This window comes from Papaver somniferum, chromosome 3, assembly GCF_003573695.1.
Source record: "Papaver somniferum cultivar HN1 chromosome 3, ASM357369v1, whole genome shotgun sequence".
NCBI classification, from domain to species: Eukaryota; Viridiplantae; Streptophyta; class Magnoliopsida; order Ranunculales; family Papaveraceae; genus Papaver; species Papaver somniferum.
In genome coordinates this window covers 1692351-1712482 of record NC_039360.1, presented here as the reverse complement: position 1 = coordinate 1712482, position 20132 = coordinate 1692351, and the positions used below count along the sequence as shown (strand labels likewise).

The following is a 20132-nucleotide window of genomic DNA, read 5'->3' as shown; positions in this document are numbered from 1 at the left end:
ATCTGGACATTGTGCAATTAATGATGTGGTTGCAAATAGTACTATTATGCATTCAAATATCCTTGTACACATTATGATCAATAACTATATGAATTTTCCTTCATCATAATCAGGAACCTTGAGAACTGATTCTGAAATAGGAAAGGGATTCTTCATTAGTTATAGTAAATCATAGGTTGGAAACCTTCTGTTTTCTTTATAAATATACGAAACACCAAATGCATATCAAATCCATTAGGTCAAAATTCAAAAGAACATCGAATAAGAAAAATTTTGATAGTTAATAGAGATTAAGTTGCGTTGATTACAAACCTAGAGTTTGATTTTCAAACAGGAAAGTGTTATTATTATTAGGTGCATTTTCATTAGTTGTTGTAAAAGCTGAAGATGAATGATGACGATTTCATATCTGTTGTGGTTGAAGATCTTCTTAATTCCATTGTTAAACCTGCACAACAAGCAATCATTAAGGTTAGAACACACATGAGAAACAACAAAGTAGAAGAAATTACAACTTAAAAGAACCGTGAAGAAGATGAAAGAAGAAATTGATGAGATGAAACAATAACCAGTTATAGAAGATTTCTGAATAGATGAGAGATAAAGAAGATCTGACGAAGCTGCAATTTCAGATTCATAAGGAAATTCTAGAGTCAGAATTTTTAGATCCAGGAGGAAAAACCTAAATGTTCAAAAAAAAAGTGAAATCACCTGATTCAAGACAAATCTGGTTGTTCTTCTTCGATGCTTGAATCAATCAATACAAAAATTAAAAGCTAATCGAACAAAGAAAGACGAAAGCCTAACCTGAAATAACTTGGAACCAACTCAAAACTTAGATTCAAATCAATCGATTGAGTGAATGATTTGAGTTTGTAGATTAATTTATCATTAGCTGTATAATATATCGAATCAAATCGATTCAATCCTCTAAATCGATTGCACGTAGAAGAAACAAAAAAAAAATCGCCTGGAGCTCTGGAAGTTTCTGAAAGAGAAAAGAAAAATGAATCTGATTTCCTGATTCTGTTTCCAATATAACTAGGTATATATCTGAGGGTTAGTTTCGGTACTTTAGTTCTTTTTTATGACGTCATCGACCAGGGAAATTTCAAAACCTGGCCCCAAAATTAAAAGTTCCGGGCCTAAAAATATCAAAATCTGAAAGTATGGAGTTGACAATGGATGATCCATTTAGTGGGGCTTCTATATATTGAACCAATATAGAAGTGGGTTCTAGTATTTTTCACTATCCAATACTTACCTAAGTACCTATTTTATTCCTAATTAATTAGCATTAATAAATCGTATTAGTTATTAATTATGTTTTAGATGTGAGATCAACTAATGTTAAAGAGTTCTTCAAAACATCAAACAACTTAAAAAAAATTATTATTTTTCGTATACAGTACCTAGAATCGGCTTACGTTCATGCACTTGTAAATCGATTTTGGATTTGTGTTTCCAAAATTAACATAGACTTTCATAATCGATTGACTTTGGCATATGTATAATACGATTGTCATAATCGGGATTTTATGTGACATATATAAACCGATTTTTGTCTTTTTATATGAATCTTTTTTTCATTCATTTCATTATTGTATGATGCATTTAGCACATGCATCAAGCCTTGAAACCCCTAGGCGACCCTAGTGGACGAGTTATAGTCTCGTGAGGGTTTACATAGAGATCTACCCACAAAACCTACACAAAAACCTCTAAAACCATCAATCTTCGTCGAAGGAATCCAAGTCCGATCCACCCTCCATGAAGTCCGAGGTATACTCCGGGATTTTGGAGACCATGAATTGATAGCTTGCATCGAATGCGAATGCTTCCCCATTTTCCTCCAAGTAGCGCGTTTTGACGACTTCATGCTACAAAAACAAAACACAAACTTACTTCGTTAGTGGTGCTTAGTAGGAAGGTCAAACAACATGGATCACGTAAAATAAACCACAAAAATATTTACAAATTGTTTAATGGAGTATCTAAAGTGGGTAGAGTTGAAATTCGGTTTTTGGATAGCTAAATAAGAAAGTATCACATTTTCGATGACTTGGTGCCTATCATGAATTTGTTGAACACTTCTTCCATTAAGATTCCCAAACTCTTGCATATATTTGTTCTATACCCTTGCCCAAAAGGTTACGGCATCCACCTTTACGGAGGACTGCCTTCTAACTCGAGTTTCTGCATACCATGCCGTTAAAGCACTGCTCGGTCGAACTCGCAAGCGCTGTTATACCAAGCTTGTTTGTCAAGTTTAGTTGTCAAAACTATAAGTCTTGATTTCTAGTCTACTAATAGCTAAGTCTCAGACTAGGATAGAAAATGTAGTTGAGATCTAGACTCCACGGCGTTCATCATGCAAAGACGAAGAACTACTCAAGGAACTGGTGGAACTTCACCGACAAAAATGTATGTGGAGACTTGAACTTATCTGTCACTCAAAAGTCTACTTTATCTCCTATCTTGAGACAAAAGTCGTATTGCTATATAGACTATGATTATACACATGTACTATTTCGAGTTGAGTTTATTTCGCTTATCTATTTCTCGAAATATGTGTTGGTAAGCTTTCGCTTTGGACAAGTTCATCTTTACTAGTGACGAAAGTCATATTTCTTTCAGTTACTTGAAAATCGCTTTGACGAAAAATAGTTTGTGAACAACAACTATATAACGTCCTCTAAGATTGTTTCAATGATTGAAATGAGAGTTTAGGATATATAATCATGATTGGATATAAGCATTGTGTGATAACTCATACTTGTATAAGTCCAAAATCCATGGACCAAAGTATGCATTCTTTGCTGCTCAGGATAACTGGAACTAAAGAGTTCACATTTCGTGAATTTCTACTGGAGTTTTTGAACTGAAAAAAAAACTTAATTTAGGTACTTAAGTATGCGTACCAGGTATGCGTACTTAACAAGGTTATTTTATAAAAACAGTTTAATTCGTGAACTAAGATATTTATATATTAAGGAATGCAATCTTTGCAAACCGTGGCTATAATGTTCATGAATCGATTCGAGTGAATCAATACTGATTTTGTTTCGATTGTTTCTTGTATACTTCTATGAGATCTAAGTAATTGAACAACTCTCCAACTAGTTCATTTGAGTCATTTGAACTAGTTGTGGTAAAGAAGAATAAGGTTGATATAAAAGTGCTCATATGTCTAACTATGGTTAACTACTGTTGAACCAACGGCTTGTACACATTTAGGTACGGTTACTCAAACCTAAATAAAGTTACATTTCATGTGTATATAACAAGCTAAGTTCGATCTAACAGTTGAAAGATATTAGCTTGAATCTAATCAGGTTTTCATCTGACGGTGAATATTGAATGTTTTGTTACCAAGTTAACTTAGATTGCAAACCCTAATTTGAAGACTATATAAAGGAGAACTCTAACAACTGGGAAACATAATCCCTATACCTCCTGTGTTATACTAGTTGTACGCTAGAGTCGATTCTCCTTTAACCTTAGGTTTCTATCGAGACCCTGTAGGTTAACGACTTGAAGACTTCATTGGGATTATGAAGCCAGGCCCGACTATCTTCTATATAGTTGTGTGATCTGATCTTGCTGTTTCTATCGTATTTGAGTACAATCGTAAGGATTGGCTTGAGATTAATTTTTCCGACAGGCAAGATAGAAAAGTAGTCACAAACATCTTCTTCTCATCGTTTGTGATTCCACAATATCTTGTTTCACTAGTCGATTAAGATTATTGTGAGTTGATTGATATTTCTAGGCTGTTCTTCGGGAATATAAGTCTGGTATATCAATTGATTCCTGTTCACCTTGATTTATCAAAAGACGAAAAAAAACTCGTAGGTATTTCTGTGGGAGACAGATTTATCTATTCCTGCAGAGTTTTTTGTGAGATACAGATTTGTGTGTTAAAGTCTTCGACTTTGGGTCATAGCAACTCTTAGTTGTGGGTGAGATCAACTAAGGGAATCAAGTGCGTAGTATCCTTCTGGGATTAGAGACGTAGGGAGCACAACTGTACCTTGGATCACTGTGAGATTGATTGAGGTTCAACTACAGTCCAGACCGAAGTTAGTTTGTAGTAGGCTAGTGTCTGTAACGTCTTAGTATAGTGTGTGTTCAATCTGGACTAGGTCCCGGTATTTTTCTGCATTTGCGGTTTCCTCGTTAACAAAACTTCTGGCGTTTGTGTTATTTATTTTCCGCATTATATTTTGTTATATAATTGAAACATCATAGGTTGTGCATTGAATCGATCAATTGGGATATCCAACCTTTGGTTGTTGATTGAGATTTATTGATCCTTGAACATTGGTCTTTGGTACCTTCAAGTGATTTATCTTGTGTTCAGTTAGACTCGCAGATTTCTATTTGCTTGAGTAAGTATTGAATCGGGAAATTGAGATATAACTCTTTGATATACTTTTTATTAAGATTGAGTCTGACTGTCTAGTTGATTATCTTAAAAGTATATTGGATTTAGTCCATACATATTGTTAAACGAAATATTTGGTGTGGTCGTTAGACCCCAGGTTTTTCAATTTGTATCAGAGTTGGTAAACATGTTTAAAGACCTTATAAGTCTGTGTTTGTAGTAATCTGACTATATGGACAGTAAAATCTCTATAAACACCAGGATTAAATTTTGATCGTAGAAAAAGTTGTGAAAAACTTGTTATTCTCCAGAAAAAGTTGAATGAACAAATCTGGATCAACTCTGATCTTGTTGCAAAAATTGCAATGGTTAAGGATTTGAAATCTGTCAAAATTCCTTTGATGGATTTGAATAACTCTGTTTCTTCTTCCTTGAAGAATTGTCGTAAGTCAGATGATAAACGAGGTTTAGGCTTTGTGAAACCTGATGTGAATCAGAACTAGTCAGACGAGATTAAAGATGTTGGTCCATATATGTTATGTGACTCTTACAATCACTTTCAACATACATGTATGTCCTTCCGAAAAAGTTTAAAGGTTGCAATTAATCTTCATAAGAAAGCTGAACAATTGTTTACTTCTCTAAAAGGATATACAAAACTAATAAGAAATCCTAAAAAGGATGGTAGTGTTAGTATGGGAGCTTTTGCATTAAAATCAACATCGCCCTTTCAATGGTTTCTCGATAGTGGATGTAGCCGACATATGACTGGTGATCTTTTGTGGTTCGTAACTTCAAGCGACTATGAAGGAGGTCCGGTAACATTTGGAGATGGGAGTTTCTGCTATATAAGAAAGAAGGAGACGATCAAACTTCCCGGCGTACCTGAAATCCATGATGTAGTATATGTAAAAGGTATGACTGCAAACCTTCTTTCAATTAGTTAAATCTGTGACAAAGGCCATAGAGTTGTCTTCAATGCAAATGGATGTGACATTATAAACAAAACTGGGAAAGTAATTTTTCAGGGTACTCTTGGTAAAAACAACTGTTATCTTCTGGATACTCAGTTCACTAATTGTTGCAACTTGACTAAGGTGGAATCTACACATCTTTGGCATGAGCGTTTTGGTCACATCAATTATCTTCTTATAACTAAGATCATCAATAAGGAACTTGTTAGAGGCGTTCCAAAAATCAATGCAAAGATTGATGGTGTGGTGCATGTCAAGAGGGTAAACAAACGAAAGTTCACCATAAATCATCTCGAGACATTCTCACTAAAGTTCCACTTGATTTAATTCATATGGATCTCTTCGGACCCATTCAACAACCCACAGTTCTGGGTAAGAAGTATGTTTTAGTGATGGTAGATGATTACACCAGAATCACTTGGGTAACATTTCTTTCTCATAAGAATGAAACCCTTGATGAATTCAAGATTATTGTTAATAGAATCCAGAACGAACAAGGTCGCAAACTAAAGAAAATTAGAAGTGACCGTGGAAATGAATTCAAGGACACTTAGGTGTTTGAAGAAAAAATTAGGGCTTGTGTTAGATCTGCAATTTCATTTGTATTTGAGATCATTTTCTTGTCCGATTTCAACTATGATGGTCAATCTTGAGTTGAAAAATGAGGATTTCAATTGTCTTTTTGGAATTTTCTGAAGAAAAAATTAGGGATTTTGCTGAAGTGCAATTGCATGTGTATTTGAGATCAATCTCTGGTCCGATTTCAACTGTGATGGTCAATCCTGAGTTGAAAAATGAGGATATAAATAAAAATTCCTTTGATTTCATAGTGTTACCAATTTTAGGTTTGATTTTTATTATATATCGTTTGATTTCACTGCGTTGTTATTGGGTGTTTTTCTTATAGTGCTGTAACTTTTTCTCAAGTTTTATTTTGATTCTCATGTCATCCATGTTTTTTTTTTGCTGTAGTCATTATGATGAGAAAACGAGGAGGATTATCACAAAGATCTACCGGGCGAGTGGATCCCTTGCACAATTCTGTGCCAGAGAGAAGTCCAGTTGCAAGACAAACACCATCAGCAAACGGTAATGAAATATATATATATACATTTGTTTCTCACATTTTCTGTTCTACTTTATTCAAGGACCACCTATTGGAATTTGGGGTTTTCTACGGATTATAAGAAGTGAATATGGTTAAATATTTGATTCATCTGTTCGTGTTTATGTTGTAGTCACTTATTCATCATGTTTATGTTGTAGTCACTTACTCATCTTGTTTATGTTGTAGTCACTAATTCATTTTTGTTTTTTCTATAGTGTTCACATTAGGATGAGCTAGAGGGGGATTATCACAAAGTTCTGGGCCAACAAATGGTAATTGAATATACATTTGCTTCACATTTTCTCAGTTACTTTATGTTGATTTTCTAAATTATGCAAGTGGTTAATTGCAGGATTAAGGGAAATTAATTCGCAAGGGAGAAAAACTTCAAATGTGCATGGAATAAATCTTCCAAGGGAGCAAGAAAATGGCAGTACTCCAACTAGATACTCCCATCGAAGACTTGGAATTGCTGCTACATCGTTATCTCTTCCATCAAACCGACGGGTAGCTCTAAACGCACCTCGAACATAGAATCGTGTGAAAAATTCCTTAATACTGGAAAGGGACAATGCTTCAAGTGTTATGCGAAACAAGGAAGCTGTACATGATAGAAGGGGGCATTCACCTGATGTAGCCCAATATTCTCCCTCACTCTCTAGATCCTTGGCCAGTCCGCAACAATTACCTACAGGCGAAATGCAGTTGGAAAACCACATGACGATGACCAATTATCTAGCCCTTCAATCGCTAGATCTCGGTGCAATTTACTACCAAACAACTTGGGACTTGACACTAGGCAACACCACTATAGACATTCATCGCAAGGAGCATCAAATAGCCATGGCCAGTGCAACCAAGGAGATGAAGTTGCTACAAGAAGGCCTTATGGTATGTAATTCTACTTCATTTGTATTTTATCTTTATTATTTCCTTATAGTATGTAACTTTACTTTGTGTCTATTTTATCTTAATTATTCATCATCTTAGTTGATTATTATCTGATTTCGGAAATGATGAATTTGAACAGTTCCCAGGGGTCCAAAAAGCCTTCCTGAGATTTGTAAAAGAAAGAAGTTCGGTGATAGTAAACCTGTATTTCTTGTTTCTCCTGACAACGAATTCGTGGGTTTGCGTATTCGTCAGTTTAGCTTATCTATTGGTATGTGGGTAAGACATAGGGAGAACTTTCCCCTCACAACGCGTTATTTCAAAGACGTCCCTGGAGAGAATGTCCAGAGGGTGGTTACGCTTGTGAGGGTAATAAAAAAACATATGTTCTTCTTTGTATTTCCAGTTTTCTGTTTCCAAAGTGTTGATTTAACAATAAATTTCCTTAATTCTGTAGGATCACTTCGAACTAGTGCCTGATGATGCCTCAACAGAAAAATTGTTAAAGAGGAAAATGAGGACTTTATACAATGGATACAAATCTGGATTTAGTGCAAATTACAGGTTGAAATATGGCAAAGATTATGACAAGGCACTAGCGAACCCGTCCAAGGACTGTACTAACATGGAGGACTGGAAAGTTGTATGCGACGTGTTCAAAAACGAGTAGTTTCAGGTAAATATCATCTCTAGTTAAGATTTCATTATTTCATAAAGTCCAAAACTGCTTAATTAACTTGCAATATACTTATTGGAGTAACAGGCTAAATCTGATCAAGCAAGCCAAGCCAGAAAGAGTCAAGTCCCGAAGCATTCTAATGGACCGATGAGTTTTTCCCAGTCAATGCATAGCAGGGTAAACTTATCATCTTCAACTATCTGCGTTCCCTTTTTTTAGTCAAGTAATTATCTTTGTTCCCATAGTTCGTATTATGTGTTTCATGATGTACTTATCCTATGTTATGTTTTTATAGGCGTTGAATGGAGAACCCATTGATCCAATCACTATATTCGACGTAACCCATAAGTTTAAGAAGTTTACCGATCCTACTTGTGAAAATATTAAGGTATAGTTTTATGTTGTCGTAGAATGAATATTGATTGTTATAATAGAAAGTCTGATTTAGAGCAGCGATAGTCTGTATTATACTATTATCCATACAATCAGAGGTTGTAGTTCCACAGTAAACTTGGATTATTTTCTATATTCTTATATTCCTGTTTTGAAGACTCATACCTATGGAAGACTATTACATGAATTGCATATAGGAAATGATGTATGCACTAGACCGACTAGAGGTATAAATAGCATAATCTAATTGCAGAACATCTGCGAAACATGTGTAAAGGGACTGAATTAGTGTTTGGATATTCTTAATTTTAGTGTATTTGAATCTTTAGTATGTACATTTTGTTCGGTTAGTTGCTTTGCTGTTTGGTGACTGATTTATATGAAAGCAATGCAGGGAAAAATGAAAGCAATGCAGGAGTAGGTAGAAAGAGGAGAACTTGACATGTCAATGGAAGATATATATCACGCTAACATTCCCTCGTCGAGTTCTGGCAGAAAAAGACCTCTTGATAAGGACAATTTTGCATGCTATTATTCAAAAACTGAGGAAAAACTGGCTGAAATGCATGCAAAGCTGGATGCAGCTACCTCTGAAAGAGCAAGACAAGCAAAGGAGATTTAACAATTGAAGAAGAAGTCTAAAAACAAAGGTACTAAAGAGTTGCAACTCTTAAACCAGGTTTTAGAGAGTTTGGGTCGTGAGCCCTTACCAGAAGATGCACTAGATGAGGAAGAGGAAGGTCTATATGAAGATGTGGATGCTGATGAAGAACTTGTGAATGAGGAAGGTGGGCATGGTAACATGGAAGACGATGAGTACATGGAGGAGGATCAACTTTTTGATTGACCTACTCTTGGATGTCAGTGTAAGTGCTCATTTTATTTTCATATGAATGTGGTTGACAAAATACATGATCAAACATCAAACTTACGGTCAGGGATTAAAGTTTTTGTGGGATATACAGTATGTTGGAGTCATGTATGATATTTTGGGATGTGAAGTCTGTTGGAGTCATATTTTGGGATGTAAATGTCTCTCTGGGTCATATTTTGGGATGTAAATGTCTATCTCTAGCTTGAGACAATGCTAGGATGTAAGTATTTTGGACGCTAATGATATATATATATATATATAGTATTTTGGATGATAATTCCTATGTTATCTTTTTTATTTTTTATTTTTTTTTGGAATTACATGATTTATTAACATTGAAATTACATGATTTATTAACACAGTGCTAACTGGCCTGAAAGCACCTCAAGTAACTGTTATTGTAGCGGGATGAGGCTTTGAGCGACAACACTAGTGATAGGATTGTTTGTAGTTTAACCGAAGGCTTAAAGATTTTATTAACAGAATGAAATTAGTGAAACCCTTGGCCAACAATACAAAAAATACCTCAAACAACTAAATCTTATGACGGAAGAGGTTTTCATCGACGTCACCTTAACCAACCGCAAACTTGGTGCATAGACACCTTGTCCAGCCTAGGAGAAGGAGGTTACACCCATAAACCAACTGAAGAAACAACGACTAGGGTGGTTACATCCTTCAACCAACAAAAAAATCAGAGGTTACATACGTGAGCCACTGAACAAACAGCGGCTAGAGACCTTGACCAACTAGAAAAAGTTGGTTACACTCTTCAAACAACTGAAAAATGAGAGGCTGAAGTTCTTATCCAACTCACACTGTAGAAGCTTAAATTCTTGAGCAACGAAAATTCAGTGGAAGGAACTCTTCTTCGTAAAAGTATGTAGTGGTTACAATCCTTGACCAACACCTGCAACAACTAAAACCCAGTGGGTTCAACGTTTTAGCTGCTGAATTTTTTTTATAATTGACCACCTCTACCAACAATATATAAGTCTTCAGCAACAAACTTTTTTGTGGGTTGTGTATTTCAGCAACAAAGCTTTACGTACTCTACCAATGATAATCTGTAGTTATCGGAAAATTGCACTAACTAGGACTTCAGTCGCTTAAATGTAGTCGACAGATATCTTTTCCAGCAGCATGGTTGGTACACATCTCTAGCAAAGTGGTCTTCACCCACACAGCGTATCGGTTGCCATGTTGATTGCTAAAGAGCTCCATCCAGTAAAACGTGCCCTGTACCAACTGAATCCAGGTAGTCGCTAAAGTCCAATTTTCTTGTTGCAAAAGATTTTCAAGTCTCTCTTGGAAAGGAATTTGAAATGAGCAATGTTGGTGAATTAAAGTTATTTTTAGGATTACAAATTCAACAACATAAGGATGGAATTTACTTATCTCAAGAAAGATATGCTAAGGATCTTATTTCAAGGTTCGGTCTGGATAAGTCAACTCCAAAACTGACACCAATGCCCACTACTGGTAAACTACATAAAGATGAGAAAGGAGTAAATGTGGATCAAAAACTGTATCGATCTATTATTGGTAGCCTATTATATCTTACAGCTACTAGACCTGATATTACATTTAATGTGGGTTGTTGTGCTAGATTTCAGGCTAATCTAAAGGAATCTCATCTTGCAGCAGCAAAAAGGATCATATGATATGTTAATCACACGGTCAGGTATGGTCTATATTACACTTTTGATACTAACATTGACCTTTCTTCTTATTTTGATGCTGATTGGGCAGGATGTATGGAAGACAGAAAAGTACATCAGGGGGTTTCTACTATGTAGGATTGAATCTTGTGGCCTGGCATAGCAAGAAACAAAATTCACAATCCCTGTCCACATGTGAAGCAAAATATATTGTTGCAAGATCATGTTGTACTCAACTTCTATGGATGAAACAAATGCTTGCTTATTATGGAATTGATACTTGAATAATGATGATCTTTTGTGACAACTCTAGCGCGATTCGAATCACGGAGAATCCCGTTGAGCACTCAAGAACTAAGCACATTGATAGAAGGTACCATTTTATTCGAGACCTATATGAAAATGGTACCATAAATATGGAATTTGTGCCTTCCGAACAACAATTGGCTGATATCCTCACCAAACCATTAGATACTGCTACATTTCAACATTTACGGCAGTCTATTGGTGTTGTTTTGGTTCATTAGTCACCTATAAAACTCTTGCCCCTGTACTTATCTCGATCTGTTGGGAAATTGAGTTTGGAATTCCTGTAAGTGTTGCTTCAATTATACATTTGTTTCAGTAAGTTGATTTTCTGTTAGGTGTTTTAGTGTAATGTCCAAAGAAATCCTTCTTTTCTTGTGAAAGTAAGGTCGCCTTTGTTGTTCTTTCGGGAATGACATTTTATGGAGGAAAGTTCTTAAATGAACTTGTGCTTAATTGCCAAATCTTTGTGGGGAGTGCGGATGTGGAATATTATAGGGGTTATCTTGTATCTTTATAAACTCCTTGATGGATGCATTTAGCTTCGGCTATATGATTGCATCTAAAAAGTTGATATGTGCTTTCTTTTGGTCATGAAGTGTCTCTATGAAAATTTCATTAGGATCCCACTAGTTTTCGTACCTTTGCCAATTTTATTGACTAAAAGGGGGAGGATTAATGTGTAGTTCACATTACAAATACATATGATCCGAGTGGTTTTCATGTGAGATGAAGTATTGACTAAGGGGGAGTGATACATATCTGATAGGTGTCTAGAACACCTAATTTTATATCTAGTATTTATGTTTTTTTTTGCTATTATCCTTATGAATTGCATCTCTTATGTTTAGTTTTGAGTTATTAAGTGCAATGGAGTCGTTTGGAGCAAAAGAATGAGAAATCATTCATTTGGAGCAAAAAAAGCGAAAAGGTCAATTCGCAGGCGGGCTTAACTTGGAGCCAGCTAAGATTATGCAGGAAAGGAGGCGAGGCATGAGCTGTCACTTCCGCGCAGCCGACAGTTGAGCAAGACAGAATAGGCAGTCAGTTTGCTGAAACTGACAGGTCAAATATCATGGTGTGGCCTTATCCAATGGTGTGGGTGTCTGTACCAGTTCACTTCCTACACATGCCTAAACTTCATATAGATGTTATGTATACTTGGTGGTTGACCACCGATCAAGGCAGCTGGCAAAGTCAAGATAACAACTATGCATGTGTGAGACGTACAAATGGGATAAAGGCTATCAAATTAATTAAAAGGGCAAACATGTAATTTTGTTATAAGGACACCTGTACTATGAAGTGGCACTACTATAGCTATCTACAGTTTGGTATATATATACCCTTCCCTGGGCAGTCAATTAGTTGTTACACGTTTGTTACTAACTATATACAAGGCTCGTTTACTGTATTGTTCGACAACCAGCATCCATATGCTGATGAATTAACACAAATATATTACACGTTATCCGAACGAATTGCTCCGCGGAAATGACATGGGGCCGACGATACTAAATGAGTAATTCTCATAAATTTTTACACATCTTATCTAATTATGGTTGAGCAGTTCTATGCATAAATTTTTGCAGTGTTTAACTTTGTTTCCTATTTTTATTAGGACTTGTTAAAAAAGAAGTTAGGCATCTCGTCATTCCTTGTATGTGCTATTTGGAACACAAATAATTATACGGTATGCGAAGAGATATCCAAAAGAGGTATGTATTAAGAAAAGCCCATATTTGTGATGCTTATTCGATTTCCGAATTTAGCCAAATATTTGAGTATTGTAGAGTTTGATATTTTCCTCTTTAGCCAACCAACAGAAGGTTTTTTTGCGCCCTTTTGGATAGCGTAGAAAATAAAAATTTCCTTTGTTGGTACACCACTGATTTTTGAGGTGTTATCGGTTTTAATATCGGTAGAGCGAGGAATTGTTGCATCCCGAGGGATAACAAATTTTTTAATATTCTTGTGTTGTAGTAATCTCTGGAATTCAAAGTCGTTCCACCTAAGGTTGGAATGCGATGAAAAATGGACACTGGGTTAACACTGTTATCCAGTCTCTATCAACGGTCCTTAAAATGACCTACGATTGATATGGAGACAATTTCTTTTGTGGTATAAAGAATTTTTTCATATTTCAACTTTGATAAATTAATATTTCGTCGACCCTAATTGACGAAGTTGGAGATTTGTCGGTATTATGTTAGAACCGTATATATCACATCTGGAACACTTTCCTCCTTATTTCACCATTGATTTTTGTGGTAATCAGTTTGGTTTGATTCTAAAGAAGATGTATGCACCGTGTAAAATGCTGCGGTGAGCAATAAGGAGAGCGGCATATTTTGCGCCCTTACGTGTTTCCGCGAGCTTTATAGCATGCATAATATGCGCCTATTATATGCATCGACGAGCTTTGTTAAGCTAGTGAATAGTTTGCGCTTTTGTATATGTTGTTATTACAACAACAACGAGAGTTGCATATTTTAATAGCGCCTTATAGATATACAAACTTCGAGCAATAATAAGTGTTGCAATTATTTAATGGTATTCAAAGTGAATATCATGTCTTCTCGTCGCGTAAGTTATTACCGAAAAATTACGAGTTTGGTGAATTAAATTTGCAACACTACCTATGCAAATAAGTTTATCTTTGGCGAAGAAGGAAAATACAATTGTGGTAGGCATAATTGAATATGGGAACCACAATAATTATCAGGTTTGAGAATCTGATAAACCGCGTACCACCAGAAGTGGAGAAAATACGGGACGGTTGCATAATGAATGGTTTGAATAACCATCTTTGAGCCTGGTAAAGCTCTGCTATCGTCGTGACACAAAAGACACAGTACGTGCACCTGGAGTGTTGTTCATTGTTGTTAATCACTGTCGGTCGTCTTGGCAGGACTAGGACTGATATTGAGATTGTGTCTATGTTCACATAATTTAGTTTACAGTTTACTGTTGATTTTACATGACAATGTGAATTCTTGAAATTATTCCAGTTGGACAATAAACGAGAGAGGAAACATGATCAGTTACCTTTCCTGGGCTATGTGTTATTGTTGCTTTCTACACCCAGTTGCTCCCTTGATATGTAGAGTAATGCGGAACTGGATGTTCTGTTGATGAGACATCCCGCCCGAGGATCAGGGGGAGAATCGTCGACGATATTGGTTAACTCCAATTGTGTCTCATCTAAATTCTCACACCGAGAAGTGCCTAAGGTGTTGGAGATTACTCTGTTGCTAGATTTAGCAAGAGTACGCTTGCTTGATTCGGCGTAAAATAAAATCCTTGCAAGGCATGCCATGGAATCGCAGCGATTGTTTTATCTGAAAATATACTTAGAAGCATAGACGAAAACCTCTTGTTCTATGTATGTCAATCTAATCAGATAACGTCCTTATTCTCTTTGAGTGATGAGTTGATAACCCCTGAAGAGGAGCATATCCACATAATTTGCGTTGATATCTCATGGAGACAGATATCCGCATATTGAAATATGGTACCAGTGGATTAGAATATTCTCGTACTCTAGAGAATAATGTAAGATCGTTTATTAGCTAATTGTTAATTGGATGTCGATAATATTCAGAGTAGCTACTGAAATTGTTGTGGATAGATATCCCTCCTTTGCAAAGGAATTATCGAAAAAGTTTATATAATTGGCAGATATGGACCTCAGTTCATACTAAGTTATTTTCTCTCTTTGTGTACGCTTTTGGGACCTTAGTCTTAGCATCAGACACAAATTTGATTCTTATATGAAAGCGTAGTAAGAGAACTATTTTAGGTCGCCTGTTGTATAACGCCAACCCTTGATAGGGAATTTCCTCGTACATTAACCGGGCTGATGGAAGTATGGTTTGGTAGTCATACGTGACTCGACTTATCAACTGGGTGGTAACTGTATATCTATACTCATATAGATATTAAATGAAACTCTTGTTTATCAGTTATTGATGTTGTATCATCCTAGTGATGATTTGGGCATTGATGGTAAGTATACCCGTTGTTCTTGTGCATTCATTGAATGGTCTAGTTACTCCATTCATATAGCATTTTGAATTTTACTCATGAAACTATTGTCATGTTTTCTGTTTGAGACGTGCTACATTCCACTATTGTTACCATTCTACTACAAGATCTGCAAATTCGATGAGAAAATCTTCCCACCGTTTGGGGGAGGAAGGGCTATCGCCTGAAAAATAACGTGAAGTATTCTGGTTTGTACAAAGAAGAACCGGGATGTATCTCATCTGGATGTTTTCAACAATGAAAGACATATAGAAGATTTGATATCTTCAAAAATTGCAAATCAAGTTTCTCCATGAGAAGCTGTGTATGTAGTAGTAAGTGTATCATTTAAAACACATTACAATGTGGATGACTAGTTGATTTAAAATATTTTGCACCTCCTGAAAGAAAGAGCCAGTCACAATCATTCAAAGATAGTGCTCTCAAAGAGACTATCAGTGGAAGATCTACTTTCTCCAAGTATAGTTCTCCTAATAAGAGAATGTCTCTGCAAAGGCTGTGGAACCTCAAAATGAGAGGATTTCCTTAAGGCACGCACGCAATAGAGAAATTTGTGATCGTAATCTAATGATTGTTGATGATACAGTCAAAGTATCCACTGATACTGTTGTAGGTGTTATTGGTTTTAAACCACTCTCTATGGGAATGTCATCAAAGGTATCGTTAAACCAGGAGAAATCAAAGAAGGATAACAGCTTTATTGCAAAATGCATAACATTGGTACTGCAGCCTGAACGCTCGATAATGTGAGCTACTCTTATCCACAGGTGGGTGTTTTGTAGTACCGACATCCGATGATGTAACCATAGTGGCTATAGGTGGATGTTTACGCATAATGAGAAAAGCAAAGTCAACTAATAGCACAAAGTCTTTTCACAGAAATCTGCAATGGATTACAAAGAAACATATTCTATGTTATGGATGCAACTACCTCTTTGGTGCTTGTCTAGTAGTCTTTTAAGGACTCGATGTGCGTCTAGTAGATATGGTTACTGTGATCTGTGTGAAAACATGATACAAATAACCGCAGACAAATTCCTGAAGGTTTTCACCTATCAGTAAAATTACAATGTCATATGCATTTGCTCAATAAGGACGAACATGGTCAATCGTCTAAGTGAATGCTTATTAAACCATGGATATGTGAACCATCTTATATGCCCATATATTGTGCATTTACTAGATTTGATATATACAACATCTACTTTATTGGAACTTCTGAAGAGTCATCCAAAGCACAAAAATGCTTAAAGCAGAAGTTCAAGATGAAAATCTCAGTAAAACAAGATTGCAGTGTGGATATTGTGGCTAACAGTCCATTAATTTCGTCAACCTTAAAGGTTTAGACATATTTAAATGGACGAGCTTGCATAATTGCAGTCATTCGATCTCTTACTTACAAGATTGATCGATTTGCATCTCAACGAAAGAGATATATCACATTGTGGTTTGTATTACACAAGAAATGTGTAAATGGTACATTAGCCGAAATATGCTATGTATAGATGATATTGGGTTTGTAGTACAAATCTAAGTATGGTTTTAACCAGCACCAATATCGAGACTAATCTGGTTCAGACGTTTAAGTTTTGTCCCAAGTGGTTTTCCTTTCACAATCTTGATGGAGGAAGTATCTCATGGTGTTTTGACAAGAAGAGAAAATTCGTGACATCATCACCACTCCAAAGATCTAAGAGTTGTTATTTTCGACCAGTTTTTTCGACTCGCTGAATTTTTCTGGACAAAACAACATATAAGCAATAGTGATCATCCAAGGGGAGTGTTATGTATACTTGGTGGTTGACCACCGATCAAGACAACTGGCAAAGTCAAGATAACAACTATGCATGTGTGAGACGTACAAATGGGATAAAGGTTATCGATTAATTAAAAGGGCAAACATGTAATTTTGTTATAAAGACACTTGTACTATGAAGTGGCACTACTATAGCTAAGCCACATATCTACAGTTTGGTCTATATATACCCTGCCCTGGGCAGTTAATTTGTACCTGGAGAAAATCTAAACAAGAGCCTCTCGTTTCCTTCTTGTACTTCATTTTCTCTCTTTAGTTGTTACACGTTTGTTACTAACTATATACAAGGCTCGTTTACTGTACCTAGAAGAGATGTATTGTTCGAGAACCAGCATCCATATGCTGATGAATTAACACAAATATATTACAATAGAAGATTTGTTTTCTGTCTTATCATTTGTTTCACCTGAAATGAATTTGAGAGACAGAAAAGGAGACGTTGTTAATGGTGAGATCGAGAGAGAAGATGAGTTTTGAACAGACTGAAGATGATGATGCTGAATCTAGAAGGGCGGTGATGAATCGATCCAGAAGAAGGGTGATTATATTCAAGGGTTTTGGTTCAATTCTGAATCGGTGTTGCAATTGAGAAGGAATATGTTGGTGGTTGAAGTACGAGAAGAATTCAGTCATAGTTGAGAGTCTGTTGTGAAATTGAAGATGGGTTCGATGTGAATCTGTTGATTGCCATGGGTTTGTGGTCGAAGTCAAGAATTCAGGGTTTGGAAGTAACAGATTCAAGGAAGCAGAAGACGGTGGCTGCTTTGATTGGGTTGAATTCGAGTTCAGAGACACAGAAGAAGAGATGAGAGAAGATGATTGCTGCTAAAACGTCTACAAGGGTCTGCAAGGAATCGATTGGGAGTTTAATGAAGATATTTTGTAGGTTGAATCAATGGTTGAAGCAGTGAGAGTGTGAGACAGAGTAGTGGCAAGATAATGGACTTGCAGAAGGAGTTGCAGCTGCAATAAAGGCACTGGTGATGATAGATTGCAGCTGGTATTGATGTGCAAGCTATGCAGGGATGGAAGGCTTGAATCTGTTGCTGTTTGATAATAAAGTTGGGGTTGATCTGAATTAGAACCTGAGACGAGAATGGAATTGATTTGGCTCGAATCTAAGATGGGTTTGTTGTTGCCGTCGATTTGAGAAATGGAAGAATCAGTGAAGAACGATGAAATTGGGGATAATATGAGGCTACTGGAAACTGATTAGATGAATGTGTAGGATGTTGCAGGTGAACTATGTTTTGCAACTGGTGAAGCTCAAGTACTTGGGTTGAGCCTGAACTACATCAAGGAACTGGATGGAATTGGTGCTATGGGTATTTGATGACTTAGATGAATGTAGTCCAGGTGACATGACTATGGTGGTACTGAGATGCTGATAGTGATGTTGAGTTGCAGAGGCTGGGCTGTGTGCTTGAACTGAGTTACAGGCCATGATGTTGCAACTGGTGGTGTTGTTGATATACAAGGGGAAGTTTCTACTGCAACCTGGTGGTACGGAAGAAACAATGAAGAGTATTGGGTCTGTGGTATTGCAACTGCAGAGAACATGAGAAGTTGTTATAGTCAGGGAATCTTGAATGGATGCAGCTACAGTTTTGTGGTGGTGTTTTACTGGAGATGATGCTGATTGAAGTTAGGAAGAAATGTTGAGTGCTCAAGAAGATGTAATGTTGATGCTGCTGTTGTTACTGTGGTTTGAGGCTTGCAGTTTTGGAAGGATGGAAAGCTGAGATGCAATAGAAGATGGTGGTGATTCTGAGTTGACAAACAACTGATGGCTAGCTGGAGATGGCAGTGGAAGCAGCTGACCGCAAAGAGATGGAGTTATTGGTGCAGAGATTGGATGAAGTCAGGGAAGTAAAGGCTTGCAGCTGAATTGGTGTAGGTGGTTACATCTCAGGTTTGAGCTCATCAAGGAGATGCAGGAAATGCTGTTATGGAGCAGAATGAGAATTGATTGTTGCTGAGTTGCCGCTGGGTGTGGGCTCAAGGAAGTGAATCTGATGCTATTGTAGTCAAGATGAAGGCCGTGGTTATATTCAAGGGACTGATACTGGTGCTTGCTTTTGTGTGGAGCTGAAAAGAAGGATGTTGCTGTGAGCTGTTGGTGGTACAAGTACAAGTTGCAGTTGAAGCTGAAATGGTTTGAGCTGTTGTTGTCGTTTGAAGTTGAATGCAAGGAAGATGACCGGCAGTTGGAGGAAGTAATTGAGCAACAGGATAGGCTGTCAGTTCTCTGTATTTGACGAGCCAAGTATTGAATGGGCTTTAAGTAGCCGTGGGCTGTGCTGAGACCTAGACAAAACGGCGTACAAGGGTTGTCTTGGCTGAAAGGTTTGGCCGAGAGTTGGAAGCGTGAATAATTGGTGGTATCCTTTTGGAAATAGAGAATTATATAAATAAATAAATCTCTCTCTAGGTTATGGAGGCTTCTACTTGTTTTCTAAGGTTTTCTAAGGTTTTACATGATAGTTCTTCTTTGTTTTATATGATGATTTCCAAAAACACAAGTAACTAAGTTTTATTATTGGTTAAAGATGTAGTTGGATTTTGCAATCAAGTTATTGATTTTATGAATTAATTTTCTCTCAATATTATCGTTTAATTTCTACTGCGTATAATAATTTCATGATTGATGTATTGTAATATGATTGAATGTTTGTTTAGTTAAGTCTAGAATTGATTGAACTCACATTCATATCTATAGCTAATTTAGGGTTCATCATCGAGCGATAACCTTGAATATGAGTAGCATGATATGAATACGGTTTGTAGTGATACATTCTTGTAATCATATGTAGAAATTGACCTTTGTCCGAGTTTTCATGCGCAATGTATGACAATTGAATTGATTAGCCTATTTCTTAAACTTAATGCTCCTAGGAATTGAACTTAATTGGCGCAAGGCGTTAGGTATAATTCACACTCGCAACTCTGATGTGTTTGTTGATGAACTTAGGAAATTGACAGAGTATTCTTGCAAT

At 36.4% G+C, this 20132-nt stretch overlaps 1 long non-coding RNA gene across 1 annotated transcript; it reads left to right on the top strand.

The window, feature by feature from the left end:
- The first annotated feature begins 6389 nt into the window (after positions 1 to 6389).
- Positions 6390 to 6943, top strand: LOC113360845. Its single transcript, XR_003364828.1, has 3 exons — positions 6390 to 6450; positions 6685 to 6741; positions 6822 to 6943. It is a non-coding gene; the product is annotated as an uncharacterized LOC113360845 (long non-coding RNA).
- The last annotated feature ends 13189 nt before the right edge of the window (positions 6944 to 20132 follow it).